The 23481-nt window shown below is 39.5% G+C and overlaps 1 pseudogene; it reads left to right on the top strand.

The window, feature by feature from the left end:
• Positions 1 to 1699: 1699 nt before the first annotated feature.
• On the top strand, positions 1700 to 14854 carry LOC110542918 (peroxisomal 2,4-dienoyl-CoA reductase [(3E)-enoyl-CoA-producing]-like; annotated as a pseudogene).
• Positions 14855 to 23481: the final 8627 nt, after the last annotated feature.

A 23481-nucleotide genomic window follows, 5' to 3' on the forward strand; every position in this document is an offset into this window, starting at 1 on the left:
ACTGGCCAAGTCTTTGAAAGATTTGTTCATTTCCTCTTTAACTGACTGAATTTGCATGGTTATTGTTCTGAGAGAGCTGTTTGTTTCCTCGTTATGAGCCACAAATAGTTGGGTAAGCATAGCTTTAAAGTCATTTTCCTGTGCTTCTGTTGGATTGGAGTATCCGTCAATTTTGGGGGTTGCTGGTGAAGTCATGATGTCCTAGTTTATGTTGGAAGTGTTCTTTCACATACCCCTGGCCATGGGCTTATCTGAAACGTTCCCTGTTTGTTTTTGGATTCTGCAGTTCAGACTGGTACTGTCTCTCTCTGGCGTCTGGAGAGTTCTTCAGGAAGCTGAGAGAGGTCACGTGTCCTCACAGTGTGCTGAGGACTAGCTGTACCTGTGGGAGAAAAGTACGCAGGAGCAAATGGGGTATATGCAGGTATGCACGCGAGCATGTGTGTGTGTGCATGTGTGTGTGTATGTGTGTGTGTGTTTATGTGTGTGTGTGGAAGTGTGCGTGGAAGTGTGTCTCAGGGGACAGAGTGATAGATAATGTTGAACCCTTGAGTCAGTGGGAGGGGCTCTGCACTGTATATGTAGCAGGCACTAGTGATGGTCGCTGTGCAATTTCTGGCATTAACTGCCTTAACTCCTCAATTGGACGCACAGAGCAGGGGCTTCAATGTCCCAAGTGACCCTCTGTTTCCCAAAGTGGGTATGTGTGTGGGAGGGGTTCGATGCCTGGCTTCTGTTTTAGAAGGAACCTGGATCTGGGGATCTGCAGATTCTCAAGCGTGCACTCACTTACAGACAGGTCACTTGGCAGGTATCGGGGTATCTGGGCTCTCTGCTCTCTGGTTTGGCCCTGCTTGTTTGATGTGCTCTGCCAGCTTCATGCTGCTGTCACTGCCAGGTTAGGAAGTCCCACTGTAACTGGAGACTGGGTTGCTAGTCCAGATGCTTTCTGGGAAGTCCTGGGGGCTCTCCACTGTGCTCTCCAAGCTTGGGAGGCCCAGCGCCTGATGTGCCTAGCTTGTATGGTGTTTCTGCCTGGTTTTCGTGAGTATATAGTGTATTCTCTGCCACTGTGGGGTTGGGCAGGCATACCGACAGTGATCGCGATCCTGTGGAGCCAGTATGGTGGCTAGCAGACTCAGGCCCTGGGAGGATGGTTCTGCTGTGCGGGTCTGGGACTCGAGCCCAGTACTGCTGGCAGTTGCTGCTAAAGGGCTAGGAGCTCCCCCTCAGTGGCTGCAGACCCCAGGCAGTTAGGTCTAAGCTGAGAAAGATGAGTCCGCTGTGCCAAGGAGGAGGGAGGTCTGGGGGACAGGAGTGCTGGCCGATCAAAGGCTAGTTTTTCTACTTCACCAAACAAGTCCCCGGGTGACCTGAGACCAAAGTTTTCACCTCCTGAGATGGTCCCTGTTGTTTAGAAAGCCTCACCATTGTTTTCCTGGGTTCAGAGGTCCTTCCACTCACCAACTCAGACTTTTAGCTCTTCCACAGCTCAGAATCTGTGTGTGCTAGTTGCCTTCTTGGCTCCACTGATACCTCAACTTAACCCTAATGCCCTACTGCTAATAATACCTCAATTCTTTGTGGTACTCAGGTCTACCATTGTCTGCCTGCTGGCTGCTCAGTAGTTTCCATGCTGGTGCTCCACTTCTGCAAGCTGGGGGTAATAAACAAAAAAGAGTACTTACCCATCCCAGTCATGGACTCAATAGATAGCCAGCAGGATAAGAGGGTAATTCAAATCTTGCCCCTCTTAGCTGTTGCAGGAATCATAGCAGGTATCAGGACCGCGATAACCGGACTAGCGTCTTCACTAACTTTGTATTACCCAGTTTCTTCCCAGTTTATCCAGGATCTCCAGCAAGTGGCTCAGACAACACTAACACAGGTTGACTCACTGGCACCAGTAGTAATTCAAAACCTACAAGGACTGGATCTCCTCTCAGCCAAAGAAGATGGCCTTTGCATCTTACTCCAAGAGGAATGCTGTTTTTATGTTAACCAGTGGGTTATAGTGAAATCCAAAACAACAAAATCCAACAACTCCAGACAAATCTACAAAAACAAAGAGAACAACTCTAGGCCTCTAATTCTTGCACCTTTGAGAACCCCATATAGAAGTGGATTCTGCCCTTATAACTCTTCTGCTCATCTTTCTGCTTTTGCTTTTTTGCACTTCTCTACATTCCTCCAAAAACAAATACAAATATTCTCTAACCAAACCATTAATACTCTTACAGTATTTTCAACCTCTGCTCACAGAACCAGATGATAATGACCTTCAAATCAACCCTGATGGTGGGGAACAGCTAAACACTGAGAATAACAACTTCCCTAACAAACAGGAAGTAACTAAAGAGCAAAAGCTGTCCCTATGCACTTCCCACCATCAAACCCTTCCTAGTTCTTCACTTTTTAATTAAACAAAGAGGGGGAAATGTTGGGATCATTAACCAGGCATCTCTATTACTAGCTCCCAGGGACCTGACAAAGGGGACATCAGACTTCCATGAGGCCACGTGCTGACCATCTACAAGAATTTGCTCTGGGTCACCTTGTAAGAGGTCTTGCCCCTCCTTCTCTCTCTCTCTCTCTCCCATGTTGCCCAGACATGGTTTCTGTGACCATCTAATAAAACCTCCTATTTGAAACAGAACGGTTGCATGATTTATGAACCCACTGCACAATCTTAACAACTACACCATTATAACAAATAATTAAGTCTCTGTCTGTAACTTTAAACCTGAGAGATAAATCCTACCTTGGAAGCACTATAATAGTATATCTCCCTAATATTATGTTCCAGCTATAGACATTGGTCTTTTGAGCTTGGCCTTCAGAGCCACATTTTTTCTGACCAAAAATATTTTCAATATAATATTGCTTAATTATTTAAAAATCTCATACATGCACAGAATGTATTGACCGTATGCACATCCCACACCTCCCCTAACTTCTCATAGATATTCTCCCTAACTACACACCCTCTTCCTGATTTTGTATTTTCTTTTTTTAACTACAATTATTTTTTACATATTAATTACAGTTTAGTTTGTATCCCAGCTGTAACCCCTTGCCTCATTCCCTCCCAATCCCACCTACCTTCCCTCATCTCCTCCCTGCCCCTTTCTTTTTTATTTATTTATTTTTTATTTTTTTTATCAGTTACATTTTATTAACTCTGTATCTCAGCCGTGTCCCGATCCCTCATTCCCTCCCAGTCCCTCCCTCCCTCCTTCATCTCCACCGTGCCCCTTTCCAAGTCCACAGATGGGGGGACCTCCTCCCCATTCATCTGATCCTGTTTTATCAGGTATCTTCAGGACTGGCTGCAAAGCCCTCCTCTGTGGCCTAACAGGATTGCTCCTCCCTTCGGGGGTGGGGAGACCAAAGAGCCAGTCATTGAGTTCCTGTTAGAAATAGTCCTTGTTCCCCTCACTTTGGGAAACCAATTGGTTACTGAGCTACCACAGGCTACATCTGAGTGGAGGTTCTAGGTTATATCCATACATGGTCCTTGGTTGAATGTCAGTCTCAGAAAAGACCCTTTGCCCAGATATATTTGGTCCTTGTGGAGCTCCTATCCTTTCCCCATCAGACTAACTCCCCTTCTTTCTTATGATTCCCTGTACTCTGCCAAAGGTTTGGTCATGAGTCTTTGCTTTGAAAACACTGCTAGTTAGAGTCTTTCAGATGCGCTCAGTAGACTCCTGTCATACGTTCAATGCACATCCCATCTGTCTTTCTAAATGAGGATTGATCATCTTACCCCATGTCCGCTCAATTGATTATCTTTTTTAGGTGTATAGATTTCATTATGTTTATCATATCTTATAGGTCTATATAAGTGAGTATATCCCATGTTTGTCTTTCTCCTTCTGGGATATTTCACTCAGAATGATCTTTTCTAGATCCCACCATTTGCCTGCAAATTTCATGATTTCCTCCTTTTTGATTGCTGAGTAGTATTCCATTGTATAAAAATAGCACAATTTCTGTATCCATTCCTCCGTTGATGGACATCTGGGTTGTTTCTAAGTCCACTAATAAGGGAGGTGCTCTTCCCCTTCCATCTGACTGTAGCTTATCAAGTCTCCTCAGGACTGGCCATAATATCCTCCTCTGTGGCCTAGCAAGGCTGCTACTCCCTCAGGGCGGGGGGGAGTCAAAGAGCCAGCCACTGAGTTCATGTCAGAGAGAGTCCCTGTTCCCCTTACAAGGGTACCCACTTGGATACTGAGTTCCCATGGGCTTCATCTGAGCATGTGTTCTAGGTTATATCCACACATGGTCTTTGGTTGGAGATACAGTCTCATAAAAGACCCCTGTGCCCAGATAAGGAACATTACCAAACTCATTTTATGAAGCCATAGTCACCTTGATACCTAAACCACACAAAAACCCAACCAGTAAGGAGAACTTCAGACCTATCTCTTTTATTAACATTGATGCAAGAATACTCAATAAAATACTGGCAAACTGAATCTAAAAACACATAAAATATATTATCTGCCAACACCAAATAAGCTGCATCTCAGGCATGCAAGGGTGGTTCATTATATGGAAATCCATCAAAGTAATCCACCATATTAACAAACTGAAGGAGGAAAACCACATGATCATCTCCTTAGATGCCGAAAAAGCATTTGACAAAATCCAACACCAATTCATGTTTAAAGTCTTGTGTTTTCTTTTTGGTAACCCATCAAGTTCAAGTTATGTTACCTAAATATGAATAAATGTAAGACCAACCACTGGAGCATGATCAACATACCAGGTGTCATACTGTTAGGTAAAATTGACTCTCTCTGGAACCCTTCAACTGCAATAGCTCCTTAATTAAGGAAGGATCCTCCTGAGTTCCTCCCACCTCCATGCTAGATTGTTTATGTTCATCAATTGCCCCACATTTCTTTTCTTGGATGGGACAACTCATTATTAGCTTTTATCTCTTTCTTCTATTTCTTTCCCATAGTCATTCAAATTTTTTAACATTTTAAAGGTTGAAGTTCTCTTTAAAAAAATATTAAACACTTTAAAAGTCTATGGTGTTTCACCTATGAACTTTTGCAAACAAACAAACAAAAAAGGCAAGTACTTTTTATTCCAAGGAGGAAGAACCTGAGCACAGTTACAATAAAAACAAAGCAAAACCAACATGCAGTAGTGCAAACAGTTCAGTATACAACAGCTGGAGTATACTCATGATCTTTTGACCTCTGAAAAGCTTTCATAGCTCCACTTTTCTGGCTCTGCCATGCATAGCACAGAACAGTTCCACTTAATGTTTGCTGCAAGGAGGGCACCCTGAAATTTCAAGCATCTTCAATGTGCTAGGGACTCCACTACAACTAAGGCTGCAATCTTACAAAAGGCCTCTCCTGACTTATTCAGGGAATGCAAATTTGACAAGCATGTGCTTCCTCACCTACTCAGTATGATCCCTTTCATCCTGAAGCTTGCATATATGCAAAATAACAGCACATGGTAGATTCTCATATATTAACAAATTCAGTTGTAATCTTTATGCACAGCCTTGGTCCCCTGTGGAGCAGAGCTTCCATGTCCTAATCCACAGGTGTTGAATTTCATCAACCTGTGTAGACCTTGTGTGATGGACCTGGTATCTAAGAACATGAAAGAATGGGGTGGATTACAGATTACAATCTAATGCTATAGACAATCTTACTTCAATTTAAGCTGTGATGCAAGGAAGATTGTTCATTAAAAAAAAAAAAAAAAACACACATAAATGCCTGTAAGCACATACTAAATATAATTTGTCAGGACAGACAGAACAATTTAAAGATAATTATCTGGCTTATACTATAGATTATATCTTGGAAAGCATGAAAGCAAAGCAGAAGGGTACGTCCAAATTCATGGTACATTGACCAGATTATATTCTAAAGCTATGTTCTGACATCCAGGAAGAATAAATATGTATTATAAATTGAATGTAAATATTAGTCACAGGAGGCATGAAATCACATCCAAGAAACATCCAAGGAACAAATTGCACCTCTGCTTTTTCCTGTAGCCTCTATCACAGTTTGACCATGTTCCTCTATACAAGGAATATTTCCTAGAAGATTTCGCCTTAATTATGCTGGTCTCTTATTAATCCAAGCTCATTTTTCAGCTCAATGCAATCAACATCAATTGTTCTTTTAAAGCTAAGGTTTTACAGAAATACTCGTTATCTATTGTTAATCACAACTGGATCTTCAGCTCTAGTTAACTAAAAGTTATGTTCATTTAAATTAAATTGATTAATTTAAGTTATCTCATGAATAGCCCAATTGGAGATTTTGTCTGTCTCTCTGAAAATTCTGAAGGCACTCCTCAATCATCTGTACAACTCTCAACAGTTTTATCTCCCAGTATTCCATAAGAGTTTATTAAGTTCTGATCACTCAATGGTCCCTTTCTAGTCCAACATTTCAAAATCTTTCAACCTTTTTTCTTGAGAAAACATATTAACATAGTCAGGCAATATTCCACTACTGGTATCAAGTTATGATCCAGTTTTCTTTTTGTTGCTGTCACAGAACACAAAAGAAGACCAATTTAGAAATACAGATTTGATTTTCAAAGTGGCTGTAAAATTTACATTCCCACCAGCAATCAAGGAGGGTTCCCCTTTCTCCACAACCTCTCAAGCATGTGTTGTCACTTGAGTTTTTGAACTTAGCCATTCTGATGGGTGTAAGGTTAAATCTTAGGGTCGTTTTGATTTGTATCTTTCTGATAGCTAAGGATGTTGAGCATCTCTTTAAGTGTTTATCTGTCATTCTATAATCTTCTACAGAGAATTCTTTGTTTAGTTCCATACCCCATTTTTTAATAATTAAATTTATTTATTTTTATTAATTACACTTTTTTCACTTTGTATCCCCCATAAGTCCCTCCCTCCTCCCCTCCTGGTCCCATCCTCCCTCCCACTACTTCACACATGCCCCTCCCCAAGTCCACTGATAGGGGAGGTCCTCCTATCCTTCCTTCTGATCTTAGTCTATCAGATCACATCAGATATGGCTGCATTGTCATCTTCTGTGGCCTGCTAAGGCTGCTCTCCCATGAGAGAGAGGTGATCAAAGAACAGGCCAATCAGATTATTAGAGGCAGTCCCTCTTCCCATTATTATGTAACCCACTTGGACAATACACTGACATGGACTACATCTGTGCAGGGGTTCTAGGTTATCTCCATGCCTTGTACGTGGTTGGAGTATGAGTCTCTGGGAAGACCCTGGTGTTCAAATTTTCTTGTTCTGTTGCTCTCCTTGTGAGGTTCCTGTCCTCTCCAGATCTTACTATTTCCCACTTCTTACATAAAATTCTCTGCATGTTGCCCAACAGTTGACCATAAGTCTCAGTGTCTGCTTTGACAGTCTGCAAGGTAGAGCCTTTGGGAGGCCCTCTGTGGCAGGTTCCTAGGTTGATTCCTGTTTTCTTCTTCTTCTGATGTCCATCCTCTTTGCCTTTCAAGATAGGTATTGAGCATTTTAGTCAGGGTCTTCTCTCTTGATTAGTTTCTTTAGATGTACAGGTTTTAGTAGGTTTATCATATGTTATATGTCTATATGAGTGAGTATATGCCCTATTTTTAATTGGATTCCTTGATTTATTGCCTTTTAACTTCTTTAGTTCTTTGTATATGCTGGATATCAGCCCTCTGTCAGATATAGGGATGGTGAAGATCCTTTCCTAGTCTGTAAGCTATCATTTTGTTCTGATAGTGTCCTTTGCTTTACAGAAGCTTTTCAGTTTCATGAGGTCTCATTTATTGATTGTTGAACTTAGAGCCTGTGCTGTTAGTGTTCTGTTCAGGAAGTTGTCTCCTGTGCCAATGAGTGCTAAATCTCTTCCCAAATGTGTCTTCTAACTTATTTATTGTATCTGGTTTAATATTGAAGTCTTTGATCCACTTGACTTTAGTTTTTGTGCAGGGTAATAAATATGGAACTATTTACATTTTTCTGCATGTAGACATCCAGTTGGACTAGCATCATTTGTTGAAGATGCTGTCTTTTTTTTTTTCCATTGAATGGCTTTGGAAATCAATCTGGCGCTTTCTCAGACAATTAGAAATACAGCTTCCTCAAGATCCAGGTATATCACTAATAGGTGTATATCCAAAAGTTGCTCAAGTACAGAACTTAGACATTTTTTAAACCATATTTGTAGTGCTTTATTTGAAATAGCCAGAACCTGGAAACAACCCAGATGGCCATCAACAGAGGAATGGATACAGAAATTGCAGTACATTTACACAATGAAATACCACTCAGCAATTAAAAACAAGGAAATCATGAAATTTCTAGGTAAATAGTTGGACCTAGAAAAGATCAGCCTGAGTGAGGTATCCCAGAAGCAGAAAGACACACACAGTATATACTCACTTATAAGTGGGTACTAGACCTATAAGATAGGATAAACATGCTTAAATCTCTACATCGAAAGAAGATAAACAAGAAAGAAGACCCAGTGTAAGATGATCAATCCTCACTTAGAAAGACAAATGGGATAAACATTAAAATTAGGAGAAAACAAGTAACGGGACAGAAGCCTACCAGAGAGGGCCTCTGAAAGACTCTACCTTGCAGTGTATCAAAGCAGATGCTGAGACTCATAACCAAACCTTCGGCAGAATTTAGGGAATCATATGAAAGAAGGGGGAGTTAGTATGACCTGGAGAGGATAGGAGCTCTACAAGGACCAATTATATCTGAGCACAAGTGTCTTTTATGAGACTGTATCTCCAACCAAGGACCATGTATGGATATAACCTAGAACCCATGCTCGGATGTAGCCCATGGCAGCTCAGTATCCATGTGGGTATCCTAGTAAGGGGAACAGGGACTATTTCTGACATGAACTCAATGGCTGTCTCTTTGACCTCACCTCCCTTCCCCCAGGGAGAAGCAGCCTTGCTAAGTCACAGAGGAGGACATGGAAACCAAGCCTGAAGATACCTGATAAGCTAGGTTCAGATGGACGGGGAGGAGCACCTCCCTTATCAGTGGACTTGGACAGGGGCAGGGAGGAAATGTAGGAAGGAGGGTGGGATGGGGAGGGAATGAGTGAGGGGTTGGGATACAAAGTATATAACCTGTGATTAATATAAAATATAAAAATTATTTTTAAAAAAGGAATAGAGATTTGTTTCATCCAATAACTGGCAAATTACAACTGATGTCTATGAAAGTCAGGGCAAGAGTTCAAGGCAAGAACTTGGAAGCAGGAACTGAAGGAGAGACCATGAAGAAACACTGCTTATGGACATGTTCTCCAATGTTTGTTCAACCTGCTTTCTTATACAACACACCCTGAATGGAAGGGGTGGTACCTTTTCAGTGGGCTAGGTCCTCACACATCAATAATTAATAATGAATATGTCCCATAGTCTTGCCCACAGGACAACAGAACAGAATAAGTTCATCATATGAATTCTCTCTTCTTCAGTGACTTGAATTTGTTTCAAGTCCATTAAAACTAACTACATCAGGATAGTAGAGTGGCTTTTCATGTATACTTTATGACTCCACTTGGCCAACATGCTAAAAAATGGTTAAACTAGCATATATATATGGGCTGGATATACAGAAATATTTGTAAATTATGATTATTTTTGAGGCTACAGAATATGCTCAATATATAAAATAAAGCTGGTAGTGGCACTCCTACTTTGCTGCACCACTGTTTGAAAATGTTAATAACTTCATGGTATGTTGCTGAAATTTTTGAAAGCAGGCTGTTGCTAATAACATTTGTAGTAGTGAAGATATAAAATCAATTATGTATATATGCTACACATATTTTAGAGCTGATTGGATTTAGGAGAAGTGATATTTTGGTAGGACTGTTTCTCTTTTTGCTATATATCAAATTCTGAACTGGCAAGGTGGATTTGCTCAATGAAATATTACTGTTAGAAAATTATACATCTTTCTTTCTAAAGTTTCTCTCATCTTCATACTTATCCTTTCCTAGTTTCTGTCATTGCATTCATCACAGTTTAATGATAGAAGCATTAAATAATGCTCACTCATCTTTCACAGGAACATAAATCAAGAAAATCCATACATGTAGCCTTTTGAACATTGGTTACAGAAAAAAATTACAAATTCTTAATTAAATAAGTGATAATGATACTATGAGCACATGAAACACATGAGAAAATATCAATTCTAATAGTGGGAAAAGGTAGACAGAATGCAATAAGAATAATTTCAGATAGTTATAAGAAAACAAAAGATGAAATTTGTCAAGAAGAAAGTTAAAGGAAAAATGTAGCTAGAAAAATGTTCTGGTTTAAAAATAATGTAAAGGATATTTAAAGAGTAAATGTAAGTGCTGAGAGAAATGTAGAAGGGATGAGAAGTGGCATTTCTTATTTCTCTCAGCACTCCCTCTTCTACTTTGTTCCCACTCTTCAACCACTACCTCTTTCTATTCAATATTCCCTTCTGAGTAAAATTTGTGCATCCTTATTTTTAATAGCAGAGTAGTATTCCATTGTGTAAATGTATCACAGTTTCCTTACCCATTCTTCAGTTAAGAGACATTGAGGTTGTTTCCAGTTTCTGGCTATTACCTGTAAAGCTGCTATGAACATGGTGTATGGTAGAGCCTCTTTTGGGTGTATGCTCAGGAGTGGTAGAATAAGCTACGAGGCTTACTATTGCTATGATGAAACACCAGGACCAAAAACAACTTAGGCAAAGTAAGGGTTTGTTTGCCTTCCACTTTCACAACACTGTGTATCATTGAAAGATGTTAGAACAGGAACTCAAAACAAGGAGGGGACCTAGAAGTAGGAACTGATGAAGAGGCTATGGAGGGATTCTGTTTATTGGCTTGCTCATCCTAGCTTGCTTATCCTGCTTTTTTATAGAACCCAGGGCTTCCAGCCTAGGGGTAACACTACCCACTATGGGCTGGATCCTGTACATATAAATCACTAATTAAGAAAATTGTCTATAACCTTGCCTAAAGCCCAGGCTTATGGTGGCAATTTCTCAAAGTAGATTTCCTCCTCTCAGAAGACTATATTTTGTGCTAAGTTGGCATGAAACTAGCCAGAACACCTGAGTAGTTGCACCACAGAGATACATAGTGGGACTGTCACTTCAGTAAGTATGGAAGACTTTGATCCGGAAGGAGTTATTCTCAATCATTGAAGTTAAATAGTGTGTGCCATATTAAAATTTTAATTTTCCTGGGATCTATAATTTCTTTCTCTTCTTTGGAATGAAATAGTTCAATCTGTGTTAATTCTACCATTCTATTTTTAAAGCTCACCTCTTGCATGGATTTGCAGGTTCTATGTAAAGAAGCTGCTGTTCACATTTTGAAATAATATAATGAATATAATTAAAATATGTAAGTAGCCAGATATCTCTTTGGCCAGGTAATAATTTAAGGGAAATTACAATATTAATTCTATTGATGTAATAAAACACCTTGATGATATCAGCTTATAAAAGGAAGGGTTTGTTTTGGTTTATACTTCCAAAGTGAAAGTATATAATAATGGGGCAGTATGACAGCAGGAGCTGGAGCAGGAAGCTGAAAAATCATAAGTTCAACATAAATGTGAAGCACATACATATGCACACACGTACACACACTCATGGGGGGAGGAAGAGAAAGGGGAAAGGGAGATGGTAGGGGAAAGAGAGTGAGAGAGACTGAGAGGGAGAGAGAGAGAGAGAGAAAAGGAAGTTGGATAAGGCTATGAACTCTCAAAGCCTAACCCCAATGCTGCCCTTACTTCCTCAAATATCCTCAAGTAATAATATACTATCTAGGGACTAAAAGTTCAAATAATTTAACCTGAGGGGGACGTTTCTTACTGAAAACATTACAGTGAGTAATTATAATGATATTATATATGTTCTTGAAGACTCACTCAGGCAGAAGTACTAGTTTATGTGAACATTATGTATCCGTATCAGGAGGTATGTAGTATATTTAAAGAACTGAAAGTCTGGTACCGAGTTCTGCTGTCCTTGCCACCCTGGCCATCACACAACTTCATGTACCAGCAGCCACTGACTTTGAAGAGAGGACTACTGTCTTTCTGAATACCATGCCCTCTTCTGCCCAGACCTTCTCCAGGACAAAGTGGCCTTTATCACAGATGGTGGTTCTGGGATTGGCTTCTGGCATACTGAGATTTTCATGAGACATGGCTGCCACACTGCCATTGTCAGCAAGAGCCTGCCAAGAATGTCTATGGTTGCTGCCACTGGAAGGTAGTACCTCCCTCTCTCTATGGATATCCTAGTTTCTCATGCTGCCATGGCTTCTGTAGACCAGGTGCTGAAGGGGTTTGGCAAAATCGACATCCTCATCAATTGCAGCTGGAAGCTTCCTATGCCTTTAAGACTACTGACACCATTGGCACCTTCAGTGTGTCTTGTGTGCTTTATGAAAAGTTTTGGAAAAGTGAATGTGAACATTACTGCCACCCTCAACGTGTTGGGGGCAGGTGCTGCAGCTACATACAGGTGCTGCAAAGACAGCTGTGGATGCTGTGACAGGTCACGTGGTGGTAGAGTGAGGTCCCCAGAATTTCATTGGCACCAGCCTGTTTCCTGTTTCCATCCATGGCACTGAGGGGAACTGTCAATTACAAAGGCCCCAGGACAGTTTGAAATTAAAGTATCTTTCAAGCCTTCTGCAAAGAAATGGAAACAACACAGGGATCACCAACAACATGCTGTCCCTGGGCAGCCCTCTGGCTTCCTGTGTCTCATGGGTTGTGTCCTTCTTCCAGGCAACTGATAAGGCAGGTCCTCCTCCCCTTCCCTCTGATCCTAGTCTATCAGGTCTCATCAGGAGTGGCTGTCTTGTCTTCTTCTGTGGCCTGGTAAGGCTGCTCCCCCCTCAGAGGGAAGTGACCAAAGAGCAGGCCAAGCAATTCATGTCAGAGACAGTCCTTGTTCCCCTTACTAGGGAACCCACTTGGCCACTGAACTGCCATAGGTTACCTCTGAACAGGGGTTCCAGGGCATCTCCAAGAGTGGTCCTTGGTTGGAATATCAGTCTCAGAAAAGACCCCTGTGCCCAGACGTTTTGGATCTGTTGCTCTCCTTGTAGAGCTCCTGTCCTCTCCATGTCTTACTATCTCCCACTTTTTTCATAAGTTTCCCTCCACTCTTCCCAAATCTTGGCTGAGTCTCAGCATCTGCCTCAATACACTACAGGGTAGAGCCTTTTAGAGGCCCTCTGTGGTAGGCTCCTGTCCTGTTCCCTGTTTTCTCCCTCCTCTGATGTCCTAAAACTGTGAACAAACACCAATTAAATGCTTTCATTTATAAGAGTTGATGTGATCATGGCATCTCTTTACAACAACAGAACACTAATACTTATATTACAAAGCAGTTGTAAGCAAGAAAGTAAAAAATATTTTGAAGAGAATTTATTATGAGGCTAGAGAGATGTTCCAGCAGTTAGAAGCAGTGGCTAATCTTCCAATTCCTAGCACATACATGGCAGCTCAAAATTGTCTATAATTGCCTTCCCCCGTGTATTTCACCCCAACTGCTGGCCTCTGTGGACACCAACCTCATACATCATGCTCAACAAATATGTAGTGAAAACACCATTCCACATTAGATGAATGCATTTTAAAATAAAACCAAATTATAAGAAATAGGTAAGTTATGAAATCTAAAGTATTTCAGTACATATAGGACAAAAATTAGCAAATGATAGTTTGTATGAGAGCAAACAGAGACTTAAAAGTATCAACTTTTATATGGAGCAAGCAGTGAAACATTCAAAATTTTATTCATTGTTCTAATCATTTCTCTACAAATTCAAGACACTATTTTTGTTTGGCTGATATTGTTTCTGAGCCAGGGTCTCTATATGTACAAATTGGTCTTCAGCTCACCATATGTGATAGGTTGACTTCAAACTTAGAATGTTTCTGTTTTCACTTCTTAAGGGCAGGATTATAGGTGTATTCTACCAAGCCTGGCCAAAGTTGAGATTTAAACCAGTTTCTCTGTTGGAGAGTGCTAGGTATTCACTTTAAATTAGAGCTGCTATCAGGTTCATGATACATACACTAGAAATTCCTAAATATTCTAAGCAAAATTATCACACTTTGAACAAATATGATTTATAGTTTGTCATTATGTAAGGCTTGGAGGGGTTCAGTATAGCTTGAAACCAAGGCAACAGTATACATTAAAGCAGCAGGTCAAGACAAATAGCTGGTTGCTGGCAGATATTAAATAGAAAATCAGCTTAATTCACAACTAAAAAAAATGGCTGTAAAAGCAAGAGAACACAAGCAGGTTGACTGTATTTTTGCATGCTACAAAATGAAAGAAATGACAGTACTTAGGCAACATAGACTCTTATTAGTATCAGGACTTCTGGCAAATTTACCTGGTGAATAACTGGATTCCATCATTGCTACCTCTCCCATGCCTTAATTTATGTTTTTAACTTTGAAATAGCCAACCATTGCATCAGAAGACATTTAGTATTGACATTAACCCTTTAGCATCTGTCTCTGTTTCTCTATTTCTATCCATATTGTGTGAGAGAGAGAGATAGAGATAGAGGGAGAGAAGGCTATATATCTTAGACTGTTTTTGATGTCACTATCCTGACTCTATCTTCCCAAGTGTTATGTGTGTGTCCACATAACAGCCAATACTATCTTTATGACTTTCTTATTATAGATGTGTTTCTAGTGTGACAGTGAAGTTTTGAGGCATTGTTTCACATGTAACAGAATAGAACCCGTCTCTTATGTTCCCTTTCTGCTTGAAGTAAAAAATGTAAAGAACAATTGTGAAGTACTAGATTCTGCTTTCGATATTTAACTCTGCTTTTGGATTTGATCTTACTGTTCAGTAAGTTAACTACTACAGCATTCATCTAAGCTAAGTTCACATATGCCTGAGAACATGCACATGGAAGAGACAACATTGAAACAAAGACCTATATCTACCAGTAGTCACAAAGCAGGGCTTTTGTTTGTATATCTGTATACATGTATGTATGTATGTATTTATGTATGTATGTATACACATATATGTATATACATACATGAACTGTGGGCAAGAAAGAACATTAATTTTTAGATCATTCCTGATCACAAGAATCAAACTAGATCATGAGGCTAAACTTCCTCTATGCTTAAAGAGAAGAATCTTAATTGGAAACTGAATATTTTTCCCTTCAGTATCACATGGGAGCAATAACACTAAATTCAATGACAGAAAGGAGTTCTAGGACTGCCTTGTAAATTAATGCAAGTAACTAAACTTGCATTAAATATTATTGTCTGACCTGAAAAATGAAATAGGAGGCATTCAGGGCTCATCTCCCTCAAAAAAGTAATTGATAAGCAATAGCTGCCACAATGCTTTCACCACAGGAAGGTATAATAGTGCAATTAACTTAGCAAACTTTATATGAAACAATTTTATATGAAATAATTAAACAATTATTATTCATTTATTTTTAAAATAATTTACATCTATCATGTACATATCATGTATGTCCTTCTGGCTCTTTCCTTGTGTCATGTTTCCACATAGATATCCAGGAGGCACTGAATAAATCCAGTTTCTATTTCATCCACCTGAAATACACGTTTCCAAGTCACTATTCCTCAATATTGTAGCATCAGGTTTCTGCATTTCTAATGTTATATAGCTGTCTACTGAGGTAGTCATTTTTTTTTTAGATTCAGCACCGACATTGTGGCTGTTATAGAAGTAATAGTAGAGACAGCATGAAGCACCAAGCGATAAGGGTTAGGAACCTCTGAAAAGGTACATTGAAATTAATAAGTAGGTAATGAGGAATGGTGGAATTTGAGACCCTATTGTATGCAAAAGTAATAAAATTAAAGCTAGAAAAGAATAGAAGTTAGGAGAATAACTGGTGTGGCTGGATCATAAGTTTTCATTTCATGAGGCTACAGAAGTAGAAAGAAGCCAAGTCTCAGTGGATTTTTTAACCCGTAGTAATCTTCATAAACTTTCTTCTGCAGTAAATGGGGAATATTGTTTTTAGAGTCCCTTTCAATTGCAAATCTGACATTTTCCTCCATCACAAAGCATGTCACACAGTCAATTCTGTTTCTTTGCTCACTGCATGCATTTTCCATATTTAGCACCTTACAGTTCCTACTATAGTTGAAAGGTCTATTATAGTAAAGAATTCTAATTTTTTTAACTTATACCTTTTATTTCTACTATGGTAGAAATGTATAAGGTAAAATCAATAAATAAATTAAGCAAGAACACTTAACAGGCAGCATAATAGGGCATAAATTTTTACATTACATCAAGAATCCAAAAATAATGGATTGGATATTTAATAAATGGGAAAGAGGTGCAAGTCCGTGGAAATTAATGTAAGGATTTGTAGTAGAAACAACACTATGGGCACCAAGGATTCTGGCAAGCTCAGGATTGGCAACTGTGGAGGAAAGTGTTGATTCTACAGGCTGATACATATTCAATATAACCCTGCAGAACACCTGGCACAGAGGAAACAAGCACAGGTTCAGTTCTTGAACCAGATCTATAAGGTAGGCTAAGGAACAGTTCAGATCCATGTAGAGACACTGGGCCTTACCAACTTTAATGCCATGAAAAAGGTGGTTACTTTTCTAGCCAAAGGCCTCGGATTTAATATCATATTATATGGACTTTACTTGCAGAACAGGGCATATCCAGCAGTGTCTGAGCATTCAGTGCATCTACATCTTGGGAGGACTTCTTGTGTTTGAGCTTCTGCATCTCCTTGCATTATAATCTCAATTATCATAACCACTACCTCAAGAATGGCATTCCACTGTATGGTGGTTTCCCTTTTTGTAAAAATCAAGTGTACAACAAACCAAGTAATCCAATTTAAAAATGAGGTACAGAACTAAACAGAGAATTCTCAACAAAAGAATAGCAAACTGCAGAGAAACACTTAAAGAAATGCTCAAGTCCTTAGTCATCAGGGAAAAGAAAATCAAAACAATCCTAAGATTCCACATTACACCCATCAGAATGGCTAAGATCAAAAACTGAAGTGAGAACACATGCTGGAGAGGTTGTGGAGAAAGGGGAACCCTGTTCGGTTGCTGGTAGGAATGTAAACTTGGACAACAACTCTGGAAATCAATCTGGGGATTTCTTAGATAATGGGAATAGTGCTACCCCAAGACCCATCTATACCACTCCTAGATATATATCCAAAATATACTAAACAATAAAACAAGAACATTTGTTCAACTATGTTCATAGCAGCTTTATTTGTAATAGCCAGAATCTGGAAACAACTTAGACATCCCTCAACCAAAGAATGGATACAGAAATTGTAGTACATTTACAGAATGGAATGCTACCCAGCAGTTAAAAACAAGGAAATCATGAAATTTGCAGGCAAGTGGATGAACTAGACAAGCTCATTCTGAGCGAGGTAGCCCAGAAGCAGAAGGACATACATGATATACTCACTTATAAGTGGATACTAACCATGTAATATAGGATAAACTTACTAAAATCTATAGTCCTAAAGAAGCTAAACAACAAGGAGCCCTGGGGAAGTGGATTAATTCTAATTCAGAATGGAAAACAAGATAGACATTTAGAAGTAAGGGAAGACAAGGAATAGGACAAGAACATTCCTCAGCAGACTTCTAAAAAAAAAAAAAAAAAAAAAAAAACTCTACCCAGCAGTGGGTCAAATCAGATACTGAGACTCATAGCCAAACTTTGGTGAGAGTGCAGAAAATGTTAGGGAAGAAGAAAAAGATAGAAAGACCTGGAGGGGACAGAAACAGAAACTCCACAAGGAGAACAACAGAACCAAAAAATCTGGGCCCAGGGGGCCTGAACAGACAGATAGATAACTGAGAACCATGCATGGAGTTGACCTAGAATCCCTGCTGAGATGTAGCCCATGGGCAGCTCAGTCTCCATGTGAGCTCCCTAGTAAGAGGAGAAACAACAATCACTGGCATGAATGCAGTTGTTTGCTCTTTGATCACTTTCCACCACTTTTCCTCTTTCTAGGCCACAGAGAAAAAGGATCCAGACAGTCTTGATGAGACCTGATAGGCTAGTGTCAGATTGTAGGAGAGAAGGACATCCCCTATCAGTGGACTAGGGTGGGACATGGGGGAAAGGAGAGGATAAGACCAAGGGAGGGGAGAGATGAGGAAGGTGGCTGCAATCGGGAGGCAGGGGGCTACAGTCTGGATACAGGGTAAATATATTGTAATAAATGATGATGATAATGAAGGAAAAAATAAAAAAGAATTACTTCATTATCAGGCATTTCAAATAATAGGTCCACCAGTTAGTGGAGGCCTCTTGGATGAGAAAACCATATCTCAGGCTATCGAGGAGACCAGAATATGAGCAGTAGCTGTTAACATTCAGTTTTTAGAGCTTTGATTGGTGTCCACTGAAAACTGCACAAACTCAGCTGTAGGCTATACATGTTCCGGTGTAGGGAACAAACATCAATAATTTCTCAGGAAACCCTTTTTATAGTAACTTATCAAATTATCTATGAACAAGCCGACTCTTCTAGACAGTGATAAATTCTTTTTGTCCATAATATATTTATTCAAGGATAACTCAGTCATCTTTTCAGATGTGACAGGCTTTAACAAATTTTACTAGAACTCTATCAGCTTGTTACATGTATCATTCATAATCTTGATGAGTAATTTATATTTTATTTAAAATAATGGTCTATTTTGACCCTTTTATAGGTACATACTTGTTTCTCATGGGAGAGGAGAATCCACGGGGATACCTTAAGGTCTTTCTTCAGGCCACTCTGCTAATGTGGAGAAAAACTCCTTGCTCCCACCCCTTCTCAGCACTGCTGCAGCCCTGCGCCACCCACCCAATCCCATCATCTGTGGATACCTTCCCAGGACCAGTGGCCACTCACTGGTCTCTTACCCTGCAGCCATAGGCCACTTGCCCAAATCCATAATATGTGGATATATTACTGGGAATGGCAGCAGGCAAAAGCAGGGGATCCCTACCCTACAGCCTTAAGCCACCCACAGCCCAAGCCCACTTTCTGGGCTTCATGGGACCAGAGTTTGGCATCTCCGACCTTGGACACTCACTCTCACTGCCTGTGGAGTGAATACCTTCTTGTACTGAGGGTGAGACTCCAAACTTGGGTGCCCACTCTCACCATCCTGTGGACACCTTCTGGGTAATAGAGTGTCTTGTTGTCAAACCTGGGAGACCACAAACAACATCCTGTGGTCACCTTCTTGGTCACAGCAGCTAGTGGCTAAAACTCTCACCACCCAGTGGAAGGGATACATTCTGGTACTATCAGGGAGCCCTGGCTCACAAAAGTCAGAATCAGACAGCACAACACAGACAGTGAACACAGCGGAGCTGAGCTAGGTTTGGGAGCCAGGTTCCAGTTGCCAACATCTAAGGGAAGCCTGTGGGACACTTGTGTAGGTCTAAGCAAAGACATCTATCCACCAATGCCCCAGTAGCCTGGCTCAGTTAAGCAAAAATCAGGGAGCTCATCACAGGCAGAAAACCCAGTGGAGCTGTAATAGGCACCTGACCCATGTTCCATTGTCCTCTTCCCCATGGAGGCCTATGGAGCAATGGAGCAGCTCTAGGCTTGGAGATCCTTTTGCCTGCTCCACAGCAGCCTTGCTAACCTGGGTCAGAAATATCATAGCCAACACAGCCAGTAAACACAGTTGAACTGAGCCAGGCCTGGACCCAAATCTCATCCTCAACCATCTTAAAGAAGCCTACAGGACACTGGGACTGCTCTGGACACAGAGACCTTTCTACCTATGTCCCACCTATATATGTCACAAACAGTGAGGCAACAGAGACCATGAATCCAAGGGAGACTTCCCAAGACTCTACAGCCAGGTAGATCCAGTCTGCAAAATAGGCTCCAAGAATAATTAGTCAAGGCCACAGACAACTAGAGGGCTAGAGACTGGCTTAAAAATACAGGCAACAAAAAGCAGGAAATAATGGCTTCACCACAATTTCAAAAACACAACAGATATTCTACTGTAGCTGAAATACTGGAAAGTAATATTAAGTCTTTCATTATGCAGTTATTAGCGGCATATAACAAGAAAATTAACAAAAAAAAAAAAGAGGCCATCATGGAAAGACAGGAATCCACATTCAGACAGATGAAGGAAATGAATAAAATTATTCAAGATCCAAAAACGGAATTAGAATCAATAAAGAAAACACAAAGAGAAAAAAACCCTGTCTTTGGGAAACTTAGAGAAGAGATCAGGAAACACAAAGGTCAGCATCAGCAGCAAAAAAACAAAAGATGGAAGAGAGAATCTCAGGCACAAAAGCTGCAATCATAGAAATTGATAAATCTCAAAGAGAAAAATAAAATTGGAAAAATTACAAACACAAACATCCAAGAAATTAAAGACACCATGAAAAGACAAAACCTAAGGAAAAGTAATAGGCAAAGACAAAAGAGAGGACTCCACAAGAAAACCAAGAGCTGGTTTTGAGAAAATAAGCAAGATAGAAAAACACTTAGCCAAAATAACTAAAAGGCAGGGAGACACTATCCAAATCAGCAAAATAAAAAATGAAAAGAGGAACATAACAACATACATTGGATTGAGGAAATCCAATCATTGGGTCTTACTTCAAAAGCCTATAAGCCACAAAATTTGAAAATCTAAATGAAAGAACAATTTTCTTGATCGAATTCACTTAACAAAGCTGAATCAAGACCACGTAAATGAATTAAATAATCCTATATCCCCTAAGGAAATAGAACCTCTATTCTAAAGTTTCCCATTTAAAAAAAATGAATAAAGAAATAAATAAAAGAAACAGGTCCACATAGCTTCAGTGCAGAATTTTACCAGACTTTCAAATAAGAGCTAAGCAATACTCTTTAAACTATTCCACAAAATAGAAACAGAAGGAACATTACCAAAGTCATTCTATGAAGCCACAGTCACTTTTATACCTAAACCACACAATGACCAACAAGGAAAGAGAATTTCAGGCCAATCTCCCTTATGAACATTGATGCAAAAGCATTCAACAAAATACTTGCAAACTGGATCCAAGAACACATCAAAGATATAATCCACTATAACCAAGTAGGCTTCATCCTACTTGCAGGGGTGGTTCAATACAAAGAAATCTGTGAATGTAATCCACCATGTAAACAAACTTAAAGAAAAAAATAAAACACATGATAATCACCCCAGGTGCTGAAAAAATATTTGATAAAATCCAACATTTGTTTATGTTTAAGTCCTAGAGAAGACAGGGATACAAGGAACATACAAAACACAATAAAGGCAATATACAGCAAACCAAGAGCCAACATCAAACTAAATGGCAAGAAACTTAAATCAATCCCACTGAAATCAGATACAAGGCAAGGCTGCCCACTCTCTCCATATCAACTCAACATAGTAGTTGGTGTCCTAGCTAGAGCATAAGACCATTAAAGGAGATCAAGGGGATTCAGGTGGGACAGAAGAAGTCAAAGTATCACTATTTGCAGATGATATGATAGTATACATGAGTGACCCCAAAAATACTACCTGGGAACTCCTATAGCTGAAAAACACCTTCAGCAAAGTGACTGGATAAAAAATTGACTCAAAAAAATATCAGTAGGCCTCCTGTGTACAGAAGACAAATGGGCTGAGGAAAAAAATAAGGAAACAACACCTTTCACAATAGCAACAAAGGACATAAAGTACCTTGGTGTAATTAACAAAGCTAGTAAAAAACTTGTATGAAAAAAAAAAACGAACAAAACAAAACAAACAAACATCAAACAAAAACCTTCCAGTCTCTGAAGAAAGAATTAGAAGATATTAGAAGATGGAAAAATCTCCCATGTTCATGACTTGGCAGAATTAACATAGTAAAAATAGCTATCTTACCAAAAGCAATCTACAGTTTCAATACAGTTCCCATCAAATTACCAACACAATTCTTTACAAACCTGGAAAGAAAAATTCTCAACTTTATATGGAATAACAAGAAACCCAGAATAGCTAAAACCATCCTCTACAATAAAAAATCTTCTGGAGGAATCTCCATCCCTGATCTTAAGCTGTACTATAAAGCAACAGTAATAAAAACTGCATGGTACTGGCATAGAAACAGAATGGTGGATCAATTGAATCTAATCAAAGAACCAGAAATAACCCCACACAACTATGGAAACTTAATTTTTGAGAAAGAATCCAAAACCATACAATGGAAAAAAAATACAGCATTTTCAACAAATGATGCTGATCTAACTGGATGTAGATAAATGAAAATAGATCCTTATTTATCACTCTGCACAAAACTAAAGTGCAAGTAGATCAAAGACCTCAACATAAAAGCAGACACACTATATCTGTGAGAAGAAAAATTGGGCAAGAGCCTTGACTTCATTAGCACAGGAGACAACTTCCTGAACAGAACAGCAACAAAGGTTCTAAGACCAATAATTAATAAATGGGAATTCATGAAACTTCAAAGCTTCTATAAAGCAAAGAATTCTGTCATTAGAACAAAATCTACAGCCTAAAAACTGGGAAAAGATCTTCACCAACCCTGTATCTGACAGAAGGCTAATACGCAGAATATATAAATAACTGTAGAAATTAAACAGAGAAGTCTCAACAGAACAATATGGAATGGCAGAGAAACAAGGAAATTATCAGCTTCCTTAATCATTCAGGAAATTCAAATCAAAAGGAAACTGTGATGTCATGTCACACCCATCAGAATGGCTAAGACCCAAAACTCAAGGGATGATGCATACTGGAGAGGTTATAGAGAAAGGAGAACCCTCCTCCTTTGCTGGTGGGAACGTAAACTTGTGCAACCACTTTAGAAATCAATCTGGCGCTTTGTCAGAAAATTAGGAAAAGTACTAGGTCAAGATACAGCCGTACCACTCCTAGGAATATACCCAAAACATGTCCCACAATTCATTAAGGACATTCGCTCAACTATGTTCATAGCAGCTTTATTTGTAATAGCCAGAAGCTGGTAACAACTCAGATGTCCCTCAACTGAGTAATGGATACAGAAATTGTGGTACATTTACACAATGGAATATTACTCAGCAATTAAATACAAGTGAATCATTAAATGTGCAGGCAAATTGTGGGAACTAGAAAAGATCATCCTGAGTGAGGTACCTCAGAATCAGATAGACATATATGATATATACTAACTAATAAGTGGACATTATCCATATAACATAGGTTAAACAAACTAAAATGTGTAGTCCTAAAGAAGTTAAACAACAAGGAGCCATAGGGAATAGACTTAGTCCTCATTCAGAAGAGAAAACAGGATAAACATCAGGAGTAGGGGAAGACAAGGAACAGGACAGGAGCCTTTCACATAGGATGTCTAAAAGACTCTACCCACCATGGTATTGAAGGAGATACTGTGACTCATAGCCAAACTTTGGG

The sequence above is a fragment of the Meriones unguiculatus genome, chromosome X, assembly GCF_030254825.1.
Source record: "Meriones unguiculatus strain TT.TT164.6M chromosome X, Bangor_MerUng_6.1, whole genome shotgun sequence".
In the NCBI taxonomy this organism is placed as follows: Eukaryota; Metazoa; Chordata; class Mammalia; order Rodentia; family Muridae; genus Meriones; species Meriones unguiculatus.